This window comes from Hyaena hyaena, unplaced genomic scaffold (genome assembly GCF_003009895.1).
Source record: "Hyaena hyaena isolate Hyena2069 unplaced genomic scaffold, ASM300989v1 scaffold_1061, whole genome shotgun sequence".
NCBI lineage: Eukaryota > Metazoa > Chordata > Mammalia > Carnivora > Hyaenidae > Hyaena > Hyaena hyaena.
In genome coordinates this window covers 174,310-194,414 of record NW_024081696.1, presented here as the reverse complement: position 1 = coordinate 194,414, position 20,105 = coordinate 174,310, and the positions used below count along the sequence as shown (strand labels likewise).

Genomic DNA, 20,105 nt, shown 5'->3' with positions numbered 1-20,105 from the left:
ATGGAGGAGGGCACTTTGGGGATGAGCACTGAGTGTTATGTGGAAACTAATTTGACAATAAACTATTTGTAAAAAAATATATATATTTTGGGGAAGTATCTGACCAACAGTTTTTTTTTTTTTTTAGTGTTTTTATTTATTTCTGAGAGAGAGAGAGAGAGAGACACAGTGTGAGCAGGGGAGGGTCAGAGAGAGAGAGAGAGACAGAATCTGAAGCTGGCTCTAGGCTCTGAGCTGGCAGTCAGCACAGAGCCTGACGCGGGGCTCGAACCCATGAACCATGAGATCATGATCTGAGCTGAAGTCAGATGCTCAACTGACTGAGCCACCCAGGCGCTCCTGACCAACAGTTTTTGAGGATCACTTTTTTTTTTTTTTAAGTAGGCTTCACACCAGCACAGAACCCAATGCAAGGCTTGAACTCATGACCCTTAGGTCAAGACCTGGATGCTTAACCAACTGAGCTACCCAGGCACCCTAAGAATCACTCTTATAATATATACTATTGTAAGAGCTTAGAGACAGGAATAATTGATTCTAGGTATGGGAGAACTAGAAATCGATTCAACAGGATATCATTTCATTTACATCTTAGAGGTCAAGAATCAAGTTTACTTGACTGAAAAAAATCCAAGAAAAACTCTTGCCAGACAGAAAGAATGTGTAATGTAATTAAAGCATTCAAGTGCGTGATATATTCAGTGATGTTGAATATTCCAGAAAAGCTGAAATGCAAGGTATGAAAGAAGTCAAGTTGGTCGAAGCCCAGTTGTGAAGGGCTTTGCAGTCCACCAGCGACATAGACCAGTGTTGCCTAAACATAACTATGCATCAGAAATACCCAGGCTAGCAGTGTCTGTGGGGAGCTGCTTTTTAGAACACTGACTCCCAGACTTCACTTGAGGTCTTTTCAATCCAGAATCATCAATCTGAGTCTAGGAATCCATTTTTTATACAGATTTTTTTTAATGCTTCTTTATTTACTTTTGAGAGACACAGAGTGTTAGTGGGGGAAGGGTAGAAAAAGAGGGAGACACAGAATTCAAAGCAGTCTCCAGTCTCTGAGCTGTCAGCACAGAGCCCAATGTGGGGCTCGAACTCACAAACTGTGAGATCATGACCTGAGCTGAAGTTGGGTGCTCAACTGACTGAGCCACCCAGGTGCCCATAGGAATCCATTTTTTAAACTCACGAAAGTGATCCTGATAAAATCAGCCCACCACTTTTAGACTTTACAAGTAACAGACTTAATCCTGGAGAGAAATTAAAGATTTTTAAATGAAAAATAGTAACATGATCAGATATTGCCATGTACCTATGTCACAGGTTTTGTGTATACACATTATAGGAGGGTAAGCAGAGATTCCGATTTATTAATGAAGTCACTGTCCTTATCTTTATGTCTAAAGCAGCTGCTAGGAGGAATGACTATATGTATAGCTGTGTCATTTAAACTCTGTTCAACTCCAAGAGGGGACATTCCCCACAGATGACAATATGAATGACACCCCTTAAAGGTGTGCAGTGCACATTCTTTCATACTAACATATACAGCAGTCCTGCCAAAAGGAAATTGGGACAGGAAAGAAATCTTATAGTCTCAGAATGTCTGCAACATTTCTTCCAATTTAGTGAATAAAATGTGGAAATACCTGGTACCAGGAAGATGAAAAGAGAAGTGAAACAATTTAAAAATAAGCCCAAAATACATATAGAAGTAAGGGGAGGGGGAGGAACCAGGGAGAGGGCTGTCCTATGGTGGAGTAACTATGCATTATGTTGTGTAAAAATATGTCTAAAGAACTCATAATCCATTGGCTTTAATAATCCCTCAACACATTTAAACTGAGTCCATAAGGGTTTATGGATCCAAAAATTTTATAAAGTGAGTATATGCATAAGAATCAGGAAGAGAGGGGCTGCCTCCTAATCTCTTTATCGAAGGTAACAGAATTATCCTGTTCCTCTTATATTAGCAGAGAAGAGAGTACAGATGCTGGCCATAAGTCCAAAAAGACATTGAACCTCACTCATTCCTTATCATAGTATATTATTTTATATTCAATTCACATTCCTGATCAAGAATATTAATAACTGCAGCAGGGCAATTAGTAATAATTTAATAGGCAAGATAACCTGTTGAGAATTACCTTGTGGTTTCTTTTCAATGTTGTTGATCCAACCAAAATGAAGACCCCCCCCAGGATGGGGTCAGGCATTTATTCCTACAGCCTAGATTCCTCATTTCTCATTATCAACTACAAGCTAACTCCTTTTTTGCTCTAAAAGAGAAAAAAAAGACTATTATGTTTACTGAGAAATAGGAAAGGAAATTTAAAAACATGCTTTTGTCTTTGAAATTCTAGGGCAAAGGTCATAGACTAGTGATGGAGGTATATACAAAGATACGTTTGTACACAGAATTTTTTTTCCCCAATTGAGCCTACATTTTAAAATATGATGAATTGGTTTTTTAAAGTACATCTCTATTTTTTTCTTTAAAAATTGGAAGATCTGACTAAACTGGGCCGGAAACAACACTTAGCCAGTCCAGTACTGGCATCCACAAGACTTTTCCGCTCACCACAGTTGCAGTGCCCCCTGCTGGCTCTCAGGCTCACCAGCTGCAATCTTGCCCACTTCAGTGCTTTTCCCCGTGGGCATCAGCACTGGCAACCCCTGGTTAGAACCTCAGGGAGAATTAAACTATATAATGATGTTAGTTATTATATTACACAATAAATAAAAGATCAGGGTAGGACTGGCTACACAATATGCAGAGGACAGTGCAAAATGAAGATGCAGGGAGCCCCCGTTGAAAAATGTTCAAGAATTACAAAATGGCAACAGCAGGATACTTGTAAGTATGGGGCCCTGTGCAGCTGCACAGGTTATACACCCATGAAGCTGGCCCTGGATTGGAGGCTTGGTGCTTCTAGAGTTGAAGAGCAGAATGTGTGCCAGGATGTTTGGCCCTCCTGAGTGGGGTAGAGTGCTTACAGATTCTGTGATGGGCCTGGTCCATATGCCTGCTTTCACACCCTTGTGAAACCCCTGAGGGGGCAGCACTATGGGTGGCTGTTTAGGAGCCTGCAGGGACTGAATACTCATCACTGATGTTTTGAAAGGTAAGTCAAAGGTCTCAGTTGGTCTTAGACCAACTGAAATGAAGCCTTTTTCAGAGCCACCTGATTACAAAGGCAGGTCATGAGCACCATGTTCTGAAGACAAAGGCTTGCCCCATTCTGATAGGAGTTGTGGAAGCTCATGGGTGCAGTGTTGAAGAGCCATGAAAAATAGCTATTGTCCTCCTTCGATGGGTGAACCTTGAACTGCTTTAATTTGGTTGGGGGAGGGAAGTAAACCTAACACTGCCATATCAGGTATATAATAAGGAATATTTTTGGAGGTAAGATGTTTGGTCTTTAAAAATGGGATTTAATCGCTTCTTGGCCTTTTGGCTAAGATCAAGTGTAGTATCTGTTCTTATCAGTTTAAAAACGGGATTTGACCTTCATTCAAAATGGGCTTTGACACTCAAGCCTCTCTTTTCCCTACTCTACTATGCTGCTGTCAACATGCAGATTTCTCTTAATGCAAAAGAACTGTAATACCCATAAATGCTTATGTTCCTAAACTCAACGGTTTAATGTACTAGATTTTTATGCATTTGTTTCTTGCTAAGAATTTATTTCTCAGCCCTTTCTCTTCCTGTCTTTAAACTGGTTCTGTTAAACTTTAATTTTAGCTCACTAGACATGTATTTATTTATTTTAATTATTATTTTTAATGAATTTATTTTAATATATTTTATTTCTTTGGAGCAGTTTTAGGTTTACAGGAAAATCAAGAAGAAAGTACAGAGGGTTCTCATACACCTCTCTTTTCCTATGCCCCCGACCACTTCAGTTTTCCCTGTTTTTAACATCGTACATTGCTCTGGTGCTTTTGTCACACGGATGTGCCAATATCAATGCAGTATTGTTAACTAAAGTCCATAGTTTACTCCTCTCCCCATCTCTATTCTATTCTTTTGAAACTATTAGCCATCTACTGGGACTACTTTATCTGTCTGTTCTCCTTATCTTTTCATACACCCTTCCCCTTCATCTCTAACTTTATGCACTTTATTCTTTCTCATGTACTCAGGTTATCTTTCAGCAAACTCATTCTTGTTTCCACTGTGTCTTAATCTGTCTAGCTGGCCTGTTGTTTTACATTTCAACGACTATATTTTATTTATAGAAGTTCTGTTTGGTTCATTTTCTTTCTTTTTTTTTTTCTTCTCTAAATATAACTTACTGTCAAGTTAGCTAAGATACAGTGTATACAGTGTGCTCTTGGCTTTGGGAGTAGATTCCCATGATTCATCACATACATACAACACCTAGTGCTCATCCCAACAAGTGCCCTCCTCAATCCCCATCTCCCATTTTCCCTTCTCCCCATCCAATCCATCAACTCTGTTTGTTCTCTGTACTTAAGAGTCTCTTCTGGTTTTCCTCCGTCTCTGTTTGAAACTGCTTTCTCCCTTTCTTCCCCCCTCCACCCAACCTGGTGTTCTAAGTTAAGTTTCTCAAATTCCACATATTAGTGAAAACATATGGTATCTGTCTTTCTCTGACTGACTTATTTCACTTAGCATGATACCATGTTGTTGCAAATGGCAAGATCTCACTCTTCATTGCAAAGTAGTATTCCATTGTATGTATAAACCACATCTTCTTTATCCATTCATCAGTCAGTGGACATTTGGGCTCTTTCCATAATTTGGCTACTGTTGATAGCACTGCTATAAATATTGGGGTACCTGTGACTATATGAATCAGCACTCCTGTACCCTTTGGATAAATTCCTACTAATGCTATTGCTGGGTCATAGGGTAGTTCTATTTTTAATTTTTTGAAGAACCTCCACACTGTTTTCCAGAGTAGCTGCACCAGTTTGCATTCCCACCAAAACGCAAGAGGGTTTCCATTTCTCACCAGCATCTGTTGTCTCCTGAGTTGTTAATTTTAGCCACTCTGACCAGTGTGAGGTGGCATCTGAATATGGTTTTGATTTGTGTTTCCCTGATGATGAGCAATGTTGAACATCTTTTTATGTATCTGTTGGGCATCTGAATGTCTTCTTTGGAAAAGTGTCTATTCATGTCTTCTGCCCATTTCTTCACTGGATTATTTGTCTTTTGGGTGTTGAGTTTGGTAAGTTCTTTATAGATTTTTGGATACTAACCCTTTATGGTTTGGTTCATTTTCAAGTCAATGGCAGGTTGTCCAAAAGTTCCAGAAATTTATTTCCCTTTCCATATGCCCTTTTCCAGATATTTGCCAAATTTATTAGCACAAACTTTTCATATGCCTGTATATCATAGAAGTGACCTACTTTCTTTAGCTATACCAATGATAATTTAAAAACTCCTTCTTCAAAGTAAAAGTCTTGAAGAGGAAAGTGAAATCTTTCTCAATGACCAAATTGTTTACTTGCTATTCACACATATATACAACAACTGCACAATAGTTATTTAACAAATACTTATGGAGTGTCTAAATATGTGTCAGTCACATAGAAACAAGACAAAGCCCCTACCTTCACAGGGCTTTCAATCTTGTAACATTATTAAAGACTGTATTGTGGACACCATCACATAATTTCCTAAGACCTTCTGTGCTTGTTAGTACCCAACAATCAAAGCCCAGTTCAAATGTTGACTCTTCTCAGAAGCTTTCCTGATAGCCCATTTCAGAATTAATTTCTTCCATTTCTGTTTTCCCATAGCACCCTCCTATTGTTATACTTCCATAGCACTTTGTTTATATCTCTATAGTCATACATACCAAGGAGTAATTTAATATTTGTTAATTGCACACGTATACACACAACACCATCGTATTAAACTTTGACGACTTGAAGGGGAATGGTATATTTCTATCTTTTTTTGTATTTCTGATTCCTTGCACATTGTTGGTTTCTAACAACTACTCCCTAAACTATTTCAGTTTATAGACACATTATATGTGTGAGAGTTCACGGCATTATCTAATTTTTACTTTACCAAACAAATCACAAAATCCTAGTCAAATCCTACTACTATTCATTTCTTGGAAGAATCTTTATATGATTGATAAAAATCAAGGGATGGGGTGAAAAAATAAGCTAAAAGGACACTGTGCATCATATCATGCTTTATGTCTGATGCTATATCCACATTTCCAGATTCAGCATTCCAAGATACACCTTGTGACCAAAGGTTATAGATCCTGTTTTTATAGAAAGCCTTTTGAAAGCTTTTTATTGTGAATTCATTTCAGCCAGAATGACTACTCCATTTTCTTCTGTCTCTCTGTCTTTTTATACATATGGATATATACATACATGTCCATAAATATAAATATTTTTTCTGAACTCTGTGAGAGTAAGTTGAAGGTACCATGCTTCATTATCCTTAAATACTTCAGTGCGTATTTCCTAAGAATGAAGACAGTCTCATATAATCTCAAAACAAATATAAAAAACTAATTATATAACCTACAAATCTTACCAAATTTTATCAGTTGTCTCAATGATATGCGTTTTAATCATTTGTTTTTCTGATCCAGGATTCAATTTAGGAACTTAACTTAAATTGCATTGACTTTCTCTCTTTAGTCTCTTTTAATCATTAATAATCAGTTAGCAAGTCTTCATCCTCATAACACTGACATGTTTAAGAACTACATGGAAAAGGATTTTTAAAATAGCTATCGATTTATATTTTTCTCATATTTATTCATAGTTAGATTCAGGTTATGCATTTTTGGCAAGAAAACTACCTAATGATAAGTTTAGTCAATATATAATTTTGTCAATATATAATATATTGTCAATATATAATTTTAGGAGGCATGTGACTTCAGTGTATCTTATCAATGATCCTAACTTTAATTATTAATATGATGTCTGCTAGATTTTTCCATTCTTCCTTTTATATTTTTCCTTTTATATTTAATAAGAAATGTGTAGCATGCTATACTTTATGAGTATGCAGATAAGCTGTTCTTCATCAAACTTTACCCATACATTTTAGCATAATTCTTGTTTGAATCAGTTATTACCATGATGATTACAAAAGGGTAATTTACTATTCCTTTATTCCTTCTACATTTACTAGCTGGCATTCTACTTCAAGAGAAAGTTTCCTCTTCACTATGTGTGTGTGTGTGTGTGAGAGAGAGAGAGAGAGAGAGAGAGAGAGAGAGAGAGAAAGAGATCAGTATGGATTCAAATATTTTATTCAATGGTTTATAATCTGTTGCTATCATTATTAATTGTCCCAGATGTAGACCGTGGGAGTCACTTCAAGTTGGCTCCTGTGCCCTTTCGACATGTTCCCATGAGGTTTTAACTATTTCCTTATTATTTTGCACAAGAAGATGTGCCAAATTCATCGTGTACTGCCCCCAGCCATAGAATCTGCTGAAGAGCCCAGTTCCTTGGCATTTAGAAGTTATTTTCTGAACATTAGGTGTGTGCATGACAGCAAGTTAAAAAAAACACACAAATATAATTATGAAATGATTCATCAGTGTATAATAATCAGTTAGTGAGTGATCATTATTCAAAGGCTGGATCTTGCAGTTTACATCATCCATGAGATGTGTTGACAGAAATGACATCTCAGACTGTCTACTAAGTTTATTTCCCTGCAATGTAGCAGCAGGAATGTTCACATTAATACACAGAAATGCTGTCTCATTATATTCATTTAATGAATTCCTTTGTTCCTCAGTCTTTCACCACTTAATATCTGCCCTTATCTATTTTCCAGGTCATGTAAGTCTTAAATAAACTGTTCTTAACTCCTTGGGGGGAAAAGCACCATGCAGAAACCAAGAAATCCTGGCTAATTTCATTTTACTTAACAATTGCCAATAAGTTACTCAAACCTCCTGTTAATCTTGTGGCTAATGTGTACTGATGCTTTGAAATGAGGCAAAAGTGAATTAGTAAGTCACACGAACCAGCCAGTGTTCCCACAGTAACAGGCATATTGTCCAAATGAAGTTTAATTCATTAGTTCTATAAAGGGGAGGATAAAGAAAGAAAAAGAAACACAACGCCCAGACACATTCTCCAGAGTTTTCACAAGCAGCCAGCAGGTGGCAGAACACTACAGCCAGTGGCCTTGGCTGTGTGGTTTGAGCATCATTTGAAACTGAAACGGTGAGTGTGGGTTGGGGTTTGTTTTCTTTTCTTTATAAAACCAATTCCAGAATATTTTGATGCTTTTATTTTTTAAGAAAAAAAAAACAAAAAAAATTAACTCTGCCATTTATTCTTCTAAAAATGAAATCAAGTAATGGCAAATGATAACTTGGTATTTTAATAACAAAAGCCATATACTCAGAAATGTTCACCTTTCTTGTTCTAATAAGTCATTAAAATTATATCATGTCTATGGTATAAAATAAAAGAAATATTGGGAACAAGCTTTACTTCAAAATTTTAGTCTGCTTGAATCTAAAATTTACGTAGAGTTAGAATTGTAAAATCATCTTAACTTCAAATATTTTTCACACACACAAGTAAAATGTATGTGTAAGAATTAATAATGTTATTTTGTACAAATTCAGAAGATGAATCTATATATCTATAGATGGCTGTATATAGACCTCAAAAGAAAATTGCTGTGTCTCTCTGCATATTTGTATTAAATCTGCAGGAATCCTAGAGAAAGAGTGAATAATCACATTTATTTGGATTATAGATTTCCATGTCAAATTTTTCCGGTTAGTATCTTTATGTTACTACTCCTCATGCAGTTCTGTTTATTCTTTATGTTAAATAGAAGTTCAACACTTAGACAACTATTAGTTACAAAATTTAAATCCACAATCACCAAGTCTCTAAATAATCCATTGATGTCGATTTAAAAGAATTGTCCTAAGATGGAGATTCATTGATTCCTGGTGATTTATTCTAGACAGCACATTCTCGATTTTGTACAACCGTTTACAAATTTTTCTGATCCTTTGATTTTAAGGGGCTTTTGTGATACTGAATTTTCTTTGTGATTGTATAGGGAAAATGTAAATGAAAGTACACTTTCAATGCAGAGTGTAGGGCAGAGGGTTTCAAAACACAACACAACTGGGTATTTAGGAGTCTGTGGTTTGGCGGTAAAGAGTAGAAATAAGACAATCTAAAAGTAAAGTCTGGTAAGCAATAGTGATCTTAATTCAAAGATAAAGATAATCAAATGCTGAGGAATCTTCAGAGATTTGTTTCCTTCCTACTGCTATTGTGTGTTAGATAGAGTCTTAGGAACATCTGGCTTGACCTTGTAATCTCTAGTTCATGCTGGCTGTGTATTTGAAAAAACAAAGGAGGATTTTTCTTAAATATTGCATTTGCATTTTCACTTACAAACCTCTGGAGGTACTTGGCATGCGTTCCTCTGTGAACTTACATTTTTACTTTCTTGCCTGGATCTCTTTTTTGGATGCTCAACTTAACTATTTCCCCAGACTTCTCTATACTGCACTCTAAGCAAATCCATCCTCTAAGTGGGAAAATACTATTTGAGGGGACATTCTTTCACTCAAGGAATGAAGACTAATTCTTTAAAAGGGTTACGTTTCATCAGCCATTTCTATAGTTGCTTCTTTTCTCTGTCTTTCCCTATTTTTTAAAATCAAAAAGCTATATACGATGCCTTAACTCTTGGTGGGTCGATGACTGCTGCCCTGTTGACGTTAGCAGCCTAAATATAGAAATGAGCATATAGCTTGCATCAGCTCCAGTATCATGCCTTGTTTCTATGGAAAATACACGATTCAACTTAATTACATAATCTGTCGGTCTCTAAGACAGGGCTTCCAACAGGGCCAAACAATTCTAAAGCAGGTTCGTCTCTTTTTTAAAGAGGGCTAATCAGAAGGGGTTTGTGATATTGAAATCACTAAGAGGTAATTATAAATGATTTTGAGCAATTCAGAAATGAAAAATTCCTCCCCAAAGCCCCAGATCTTTGAGTCTATTTTGTTGTAAAATAATGGAAATTTGTGCTTCACTTACCTATCATGCCTATGTTGTGCCTGGATTTCTTTAATGCCAAAAATGTAAATAAGTCCCTGTAAAGAAAGATGAATGGATTCCAAGTGACAATAAGAAATGACATGTAATATACTTCTGGGAGTAGAAATTTTTACAATAATGAAAGACAAGGGAATTTATTCCGTGAAAACAATATTAACGATGGATTTCAACACTGATATTTTTCATTGTTTCTTTACAATCACAGAAGAAAAACATTTTCAAGAAAACTTTCCATAGTCTGTTGACATGTACACCAATTTTTGCTGTTAAAGTAGAAACTAGTAATTACATTTTAAAAAATGACACTCTGGTAATTATATATTTTAAATATGAATCCTGATGTTTAATTAGGTCATATGACTGTAATATCAGCTTGCATTAGCAGCAGATTATCAAATCCTAGCAGTTCATCCCATAGAGAAATACAAGAAGAAAAGGCTGCTATAATTGTGAGATTTAAATAGAATAAGCCATAATGCAGTACAATATTCTTTAAATATTTTAATGTTTACTCATGTTATTGGGTAATGAAATTTATCATCATGACATATTCTTTGTAGATAATTACTGTGGTAGCAGTAAGCACATAGGAAGGAGCTTGGTGTTTTTTTCCGGGAAAGATTTCAAATTGAGCTCAGAGCAGAATTCAAAATGTATGTTTGAAAATGGCTCTGTGTATTTTCAATATGCATATGTATGTGGTATTAGTGTTTTTTTTTTCTGAAATTAATTACACTGTGCTTGGATATTCTGTTAAACAATTTTTATTTTTAACCTGTATCATAAATGTCCATTTTATTACTTTCACTTTTTTCTAATTTTCTTTGATATTTAATACAGTGCAAATAAACCCATTTTTAACATAAGTATCTATCATTTGCAGTCAATTGTTTCTAAAATACATAACCATATGCCTGTATTTTCTATTTTAATGTTTCATTTTTAATTTATTACAGTGCATGCAAGGTTTTTGTTAATTTGTGTTCTAATTCCTCCTTGCTTCTCTAAATCCCACTGACTGATATTTACTAGTTTCATTTACTTGCCACAAACACAAAAGTCATAATAGAGTTGATAGAGAATCTTAATACAATGCTCTTTTGGTTGAATTTTTCTTAGTAAAGAGATACCTTTACAGTGTACATGTTGCACTTCTATGATACCTTGTGGAACTGCATTCCATAATATTACATTTCCCTCTAAAATTTGCTCTTTAAGATACAACAACAAATTGTTAAGTAGCTACCACAAAATTTATTTGTATAGGTTTAATGAAACAAGTGTTTTTAAGCACTTATACATTTTAGAGTCTCCTTATAATGTATCTAATGATTTATACAGCTAAAACAACTTGAGTACTTTTCCATTTAGCCCATAAAAGCTAGGGTTTCCCATATATAGGTAACTTTACTACTCAAGAAGCCTGCTTGAAATTGTTTCCTGCATTGTCCTTGATGATGCTACCAGAATTTTTATTTTTTAAAAAACTTGCCTTTTTATCTCCTTGCAGGTATATGTGCTATCATTCATAGCTATAAACATATATTTTGTCATAAGAGCAAAAGTCTCACTGAGTGACAAAAACCTAAAACTGCTTGTGTGGATCTGAGGATTAGATATTCTTTTATTTTATGGGCAAGAGAGAAGAGATTGCCTTTATTGTGCACTTTGTCCTTTTGTGTTGACTAAAGCAGCTAATTGTATTAAAGGCTGTGACCAAATGTGTGTGCTAACATCACTGTATTTATAAACAATATTTGGTGCTTCTGATTCACCCTAAAGAATCTATTTCCTAACACTAGAGGTCATTTTAGCTTGTGTGAATATTCTAAAATACTTAGTTTTAAAAAAGCAGAAGGTTAGAAGACTACTCTTCTTAGAAGAGTGCTATCCTTGAAAAACATTTTCTTGGGCTCAGATCCCTGAATTTTTCTCCTAGTTGGACTGTGAGTAGATTCTGTTACTTTATCTAATTTGAAAACTATTGAATGAAAGTATGCTTTGAGTTTCTTATCTAAAGTTCATTTTTGTTAATTCTTCTAGAATGTTCAGGCTACTTCACAGGCCTGGTGCTTTATCCTGTGTTTTTGCTTATGGTCATTACTTTAAATTTTATCGACTTTTGGGTTTGCTCTTCCTTTTCTTTAAGCTCTTACATTCTGATGCTCCTCAGCCACAGTGAGCGTCTTACTTATTTTTCGCTAATTTTCAAGCATCTGTGAAGTACAGCAACTGCGTCCATTAGAACAGAGCTTTTCCTTCCCATAACAAAACAAATACCTTCCATTATAATATCTGATTTCCAGCTCCTTAAAGATTTTACATTTCAAGCTCCTTCCTAAAAAACATTTTGTTTTTTGTCTCTGGGACTTAATAATGTCAATTCTTTATTTATTTAAAAAAATCACTTTCAGGTCATAGTGGTGGACATGAGATGACATAAGGAAATTTCTTTTTCAGAGTAGCATTATATATTTTAGAATGTGCTATAGATTATGTAATATGAATTATGATCCTGTTTATATTGAATGGAGTGGGTAATTGCAAGCTATAAATCATTTCTGGGTATCTGAAAATTTTAGCCTTCTTACTCTAGTTACACACATAAATAAAGATAGTTATATTTGTTTTTCTAAATCCAATTTTTAGATCTGCTTAAAATCTGTTGTGCTTCAGAAAGCATGGTGTATTATGTTTAACATTTTCAATTTAAAATCAAAGTATTTCCTTTGATTCAAAAACTAGATATATTTTCTATACCTAGTATTTGCTAGACATATGAAAAACACCAAATGAAAGTGATTCTTGTCTGCCAAAAATTAATAAATTTAAAAAAACATTCATTATGCTTACATTGATTCAAATGATAGGGAGTCTCACATTTTCTAACTTTCTCATTTCTAATCAGAATTACCACCCGATTTTCCTGACATGCCCATTGCCTTGTGGACAGCCACAGCTGCAGCGGCCTGAATTCTGTCCGCAGAATTCTTCTGTCAGTTGCCTACCTGGAAAGAGAAATTCAAGAACAATACTGTGTTTGAGTTCTGCTACTCATTGTCTATTCTAGTTGTTTTGGGCAACTGGTCTTAATTTGGAAAGTAAAAGAGAATGAGATATATTTTCAACAGGTGACATTTTAATCTTCTCATCCCTAAGGACAAAAGGGTTCTAAACTACAGAGAAGTTTCATTACAAGGATAATGGAAAGTGGTGCCACATACAGAAACAGTGGTGTTGCTCACCAAAGACTATTATCTCACACAAAAATCACTGCTGTCTGTATGAGATGATAATAACATGTCACATTCCTTTAAAAAAATACATAATTTAAGGGCATTTGGAAGAAAGGATATAATGCAAAAGGTGCAATGGTGGGAGTAAAGATATCCAGATTTTAATTTAATCTGACATTTACTAGCTGTGTGACCTTTAGGAAGCTACTACCTTTACCCAGCTTTTGTTTCTCATTTGTGTAATAATTAAGAAGCTGAATACGGTGGTCTCCAGTATCTTTTCTGCCTCTGTGATTCAATATACCCTCTGTCCTATACTCTTATCAACTAATTTTCATTTGTAGAAAGCAGAATTGTCCTAGCCTCTTTCATACAATATTATATACATGTGTGCGAGTATTTTGCTCATAGAAAATAATCGCATTAATTTCCAAACCAGTACCTATGTTTATATATATTTCTTTTTAATGTTTTATATATTTATATATCAGTATATATTCATATATTATATGTTTATCTAATTTATGTATATATAATGCATATATATTTCATTCTAATGTAGAAGTTCAAAAATAAGAGTGTAGAAGATGACTATACATTAACTATATTTCTAGTAGCAGAAATCTTACCTGAACCAAGCCCATCAACACTGCAATAATGAAGGAAAAGGCCAGTGGGGTATTTAATAGTTTTTTTTTTTTTAAGAAGTCAAATTCTCCAAAAGGTCAAAATCCCTTCTAAAACAGTGATACTCAAGGACATTCATTTACTCAAACTTATTTGGGAATATTGTAAGTAAATGTGTACAAAAGAACTGACACCCATTCTTCCTCCCATTTTCTTCGGGGACCCATAACTTTGCCCGTATTGAAATATGTAACATGGCATAAAATATCACCATTTAAAAGACACATATTTCCAATATATTTTAGTTGCTATTCTAGCAAGGAAGCAACGGGACTTGATGTCATAAAAATGGTAGCCCACAAGAGAAACATGTTACAAAAGCAACTCCTTTCTACCCCCTCCCCTCCCCCTGAAATAATAACAATTTGCTAAATTGTTGGGAAGTTGTTATAATTCCTTTTCCAAATTATTACTCGCCCTTTAGATTAGAAATGAGGCCAGGGTTAGCAATCAGCTATAAATGGTAGGATTTTTCAAGTAAGAAGCACTTGTCTGATTGTGAAGTGGAGGCCATTACTGCCTTGATTGGGCCTTTTTTTTTTTTCAGTTTGCTTGATTTGTGGTTGAGAGCGCATATTCACTCCTGTACTGTGAGCAATCAGAGCCTCTCCTCTCTCATTTCTGCTCAGCGATTTAGGGTCCACTACTTTGGAACAGCTGCCACCTTTTAGCCTCCATCGTGCAGAATATATCCTCAAAAAAAAGAGGGGGAGAGTGGAGGATGGGAGCAGGTAACTAACGTACATTTAACTTCTTAACGTGTACCTATTTTACATTTTCAGAGAAAACTTTTTCACTTGAAATAACAATCATATTGGAACTTGGACCTCTACACTTCATAAATAAGTTTGAACAGAGACTTGAAGCTTGTTAGACCATATTTTGTTTTTTGGTTTTTTTCCCACCAGAAAAAAAAAAAAAAAAAAACATATGTAGGGGTACAAGCAGACACTAAGGCATTGAGGGCACATTAACTTTATTGAGCACTAGCATAGTCTCTGTTCTCTGGGAAATGATATTGAAACAAGAGCTTTTTCCTTTGCTTTTGTTTTAGAAGGCATTTCATAAGTTTTTCACCATATTTAAGGCCTAAAGAAAGATCCTATTAAAAGCTCTTCAAATCAGAGTCCTGTTTTGTCAGGTTTCAAATTACTTAATACAATCTCTAATTTAAGACAATCTATTCTTATTGTGAACAGTCAGGAAATATTTTTGTCAGGAGTTAAGTTCAGTGAGTCTTACTCCTTGAAACTCAGAGGATTCCCGGAAGAAACCAGAGCTTCACAAACTAGGAATTAGCTGATCATCTGGAGTGCCTTCCTGGATCCGGTCAGTCATCATCAAATAACAATGCCCATGTAAGAGCATGTGTCCTATCACCCAGTTCTGCTCCTGTTCCCCCAAACCAAGCGCCCAGATAACTTCCGTAAAATAAATTCCAAACTTGCATTTTTCTAACTCCATTGTCCGGGTCGGAGTCTCACGAAACTTGTACAGCACAGTGAAGCTCACCAAAATGAAGAATACCCTCTGGTAAGTGGTAGTTTCCCTCAAGATCTGGGTTAGAGCTCCTAATTTTTTTCCATCAGCTTTATTGAGATATAATTTACCAACCACCATAAAAGTCACTCATTTTAATGTACAATTCAATGAATTTTAGTGAATTTATAGAATCTGATTTTAGAATATTGTCATCATCCTAAAAGGAAATGTTATGCCTATTAACAATCACCCTCATTTTTACTCCCAGCCCTGTGCCACCAATAATCCACTTTTTGTCTTTAAATGTTTGCCTTTTGGGGATATTTCATATAGATAGAATAATATGTGCTCTTTTACATCAGCTCTTTTACTGAGATGTTTTTGAGATTTAGAGATTCATCCATGTTGCAGTGTGTTGTCTCTTTGATGATTAGTATTCTACTGTATAGATATACTACATTTTGCCTATCCATTCATCTGATGAGAGATACTTGAGTTGTTTTGACTTTTTAGATGTTGTTATTGATGCTGCTACAAACATTTGGGTACAAATTTGTGTATGGATATATATTATCAATTTTTTGTGAGTAGGAGTAGAATTACTGAGTCATATGGAAAGTCTATGATTAACTTAAGAAACTGCCTGCCTGGGTGGCTGAGTCAGTGAAGCATCTGACTCTTGATATCAATCAGCTCAGGTCATAATGTCACAGTTCGTACGATCGAGCCCCATGTGGGGCTCTGTGTTGACAATGGAGAACCTGCCTCAGATTCTCTCTCTCTCTGCACCTCCCCTGCTCATGCCCAAACACATGTGCATGCTCTTTCTCTCTCAAAATAAACTTTTTTAAAAAGTTAAAAAAAGAGAAACTGCCAAACTGTTTTGCAAAATGGCTGTATCATTTTACATTCCCTCCAGCAATGTATGAGTTCCAATTTCACCACATTCTTGCCAACACTTGTTACTGTCAGTCTTTTTTATTACAGCCATTCTAGTGGGTGAAAAATTGGTTTCACTATGGTTTTGATTTGTATTTCTCAGTGACCAATGATGATGACAGTCTTTTCATGTGCTTATTACCTGTTTGCATGCATACCTTTTTGGAGAATTGTCCACTCAAATCCTTTGCCCATTTTTAAATTAGGTTGTTTTTCATTTATTAACTTGTAAGCGTTGTTTATGAATTCTAGATACAAGTCCCTTATTGCATATATGATTTGCCAAAATTTTCTTCCAGTGGGTTGACTTTTCATTTTCTTGATAGTGTCTTTGAAGCACAAAAGTTTTCAATTGTGAGAAAATCTCCTTTGAACTCTTAATGGAGCACAGCATTCTACCAATTCTGAATATAATTGCTTAACGAGTCAGAGAAAAAGAGAAGTAAAAGTTTAAAAGCAAAATCAATAATTATACTTGAGTCATTGTAAGGAGACATGGTTTTTCTAATCCATTTACTTTAAAATAATTTGAAAGTGTTCACTTCAAAAGAACAATTTTTTGATTTTTGTTCTTTCAAATTCTTCATCACTAACTTATGTGGGTCATTTGAATCTTTTCTTACCTAGGATCGCACAAATTCATCCTTGCCCAAGTCACAAATGGCTTTGAACAATGCACATACATAAATGAATCTGAAGCCACAAATTCTACTCTTTGTGCTACCTCTGAGTAAGTGGCGGAAGAAAAATCAGGATGCAAGAAGCTTATGGTCAGGCAGGAGACCCTGAACTCAGCTCCCCCAGGCCCACTTAGGTTACCTCATTTGTAAGATGTTTTCTTCTCAGGCACATCTACATTAGTGATTAGTGGCAGCAGTAACTGTACAACCATTGCTAAATGCCAAGTGTTTCAGGTAAATTTGGTAGAGATGTGAATAAAACTGTTAGCAACAAATCCATCTGTTTAAAAGTGCCTTGTGGGAGAGGGGGGAGAAAGAAAAAAAGGAAATAAAAGAAACTTGCCTGTGAGGCAAACTTAGAACCTGTTTGTAGGTGTGGCAGGGGTGCATATATCTTGTTTTTAGCAATCAAAGTGGCAACCATTGTAATACTTTGCACAGCCTACACTTTAAAAATACCCAGCAGCAAATGCTTTTGAAAATTAAATAGTCAACTGTTAATAGGTTTACTTTGCAAGTCCAGATTTTAATCTGGCATTTGTTGTGTGTCATAAATAAGATACAACCCTAATGCAGTCTGGTTGCCCTAGATGCCTCTCATTTCTTTCCCATCTTTGTACCAGTATGAATTTAGCCCCAAAAAGCACATACACTTGCACAAATATTGAGAAGTATTCTTATCTGACTATATAGCAAACTTTAGTGTTTTTTAAAACCAAAACTCTAGATACACATAACTAAGAATTCAGTAACTACCATTGTTACATTTTATCCTATAGATGCAAGTGTTATTGCAAATACAGAGTTAAAAATCACATGTTTGCATGGTTTAAATATTCCCATCAGATTCTGTTGCACACTAGAGGCAAGTCATTATGTGTATTATTTTTATCCTTAACTTAGTACTGTATGTCACCTGTATTACCTTCTAAAAAGCTTTTCATTGAGGCTCTGCTAAGAATATTACTGAGTGTTAAGGACACCGTTAACCCATTTTTACATTAACCATTTATCCATTATTAATCCATTTTTTGACAGGGTTGCATACTTGTTCAAATCAATACACTTAAACCTGAACTAAAGGCTGTGAAGTTAAAACTCTTGATTGTTATCGACCCAGTAGAGTTGAAATGCAGTGCTAATAAGTAATTAATTAAGATAGAAAGGTCTATTAAGTATAGTCAAGTTTCACCAGAAATAAAAACAGGTGAGCTGTGAATGAGACATTGTCTAGATAAATGTCAGGTAACTAAAATAGCTCCTGGTAGCTGTTGTAAAGTGAAAATAGAAAAGGCATAGCCTCACACAATAAGCTGTGCTCTGGAAAAAAAGAATGCCAAACAAAAGGAGAGAAAGACTGTTGATTTCTCCCAATAACAAATGAAACCGTTAGAACACCTGTGGTTTAGATCAATAGGACTTATCGTAAAACAAGGTGAATACTCCTTGAACTCTTAAGTGAATGTGTTATAGCAACTGAGCAACTTTATACACAGAAGGAAATAAACCACTTTCCTTCTCATGAAAGCTCTGGAAGAAAGGAAATTGATTTTTTATAATTTATCAAAACCTGAGTTCAAGCAGTCCTCATCAACCTATTTTATAGCTGGAATAATATTAACAGTAATCAACCAGGCACCTCCATGTGTGCCTTCCATGTGTTCTGCAAGGCCCCAGAGCCCTGCAAAGTCCTCAGTACATGTTCTTGGGAGTCCCCAAAATACACTATATTTTCATGAATAAACCGAGTAAGTGATCTTGAGATATTTGCTGTTCTACTGTTCCTGTGAAGTGTTAACACATTTCCTGACTTTCACTGCTGCTTCTTTAGGTACCATAGTGTACAACAAACATCACTATTCCTCTCCCTCCTCCTCCTCTTCCTCTTTTATAACTTATAGTCCTCTCTACACAGGGACTGCCTGGGCATAGATCTAAGTGTGAAGCATCATACACACAATACTCAGATTTGCTCCTCTTTCCCAGGTTTGGCTCTATTTTATAATTTCTGTGTCTGTGCTTGCATTTCTCATTTCTTCGTGTATTTTTTTTTATCTTTTTACATTAGATCCTTTAGTATTTGTATTATTGTTATTTAAAGTCCTGGTCTGATAATTCCAACAACTTGCTCATCTCTGAGTCTGCTTCTACTGACTGCTTCCTCTCTTAAGCACATTTTCTTGCTTCTGTATCTTGTAAAATTCTATTGTATTCCAGAGATTTTTTACTAAAAGAATAATAGAGAATAAGGTAAATAATATTTGCTTCCAGAAAAGAGTGCACATCCCTTTTTCTGCCAAAATGCTTGAGTGGGGAGGAGGTGCTGAGTGATTCTGACTTGTGGCCAAGGTAGATCTGGTCTTTTTTGTAGTATTAGTTTGATCCAATTCACAACTGGCTTTAAATGTTTTGAGGATGGGACTGAGATTTTTCCATCAGAGGGAGATAGGCTCTAAGCACTGATGAGACTCCTGAGGTCCCTTTATACTTTATATCAATGCCTTCAGCTTTCTGAACTATGGGAATTCTCTCTATCTCTGCTTATAGTAAGGATGTCAGATTTCGGGATTGCTTAGAAGCTCTCTTTGCTCTCTAGTCCTGCTTCAGGATTTATGCATGTAAAATCTCTCTAGTCCCTGATGCCCTGCTGCCAACTTCAAAGGATAGCTGCTTATACTCTGTGAAGGTCCAGAATGCCTTGGGAAGCTTTCTCTTAGCTCTCCTGCCTCACTCTGACTGCAACTGCATAGTGCCTTGAATGGGTTTCTTCAGCGCTCCTGCTTTATCCCGGGTTCTCCGCTGGCTGCCTGCCTTGCACTTGCCCAATGCTCCTGCTCTGCCCTTAGGCTTTGGTACACTACTCCAAGCACTGCGTGAAGGCCTCAGAAAAGAGTAGGTGGGTGGGTGCCCATCTGTCTGCAGCGGTGCTCTGTGGAATTCTTAGCTCTGATACCTGCCCGTTGGTAGCCATTAAAAGTCCCTTGAAAGTTTGATTATTTTCTCC

General features: G+C 35.7%; 1 pseudogene; it reads left to right on the top strand.

The window, feature by feature from the left end:
• The first annotated feature begins 3,441 nt into the window (after positions 1-3,441).
• LOC120223905 lies at positions 3,442-3,547 on the top strand (annotated as a pseudogene).
• Positions 3,548-20,105: the final 16,558 nt, after the last annotated feature.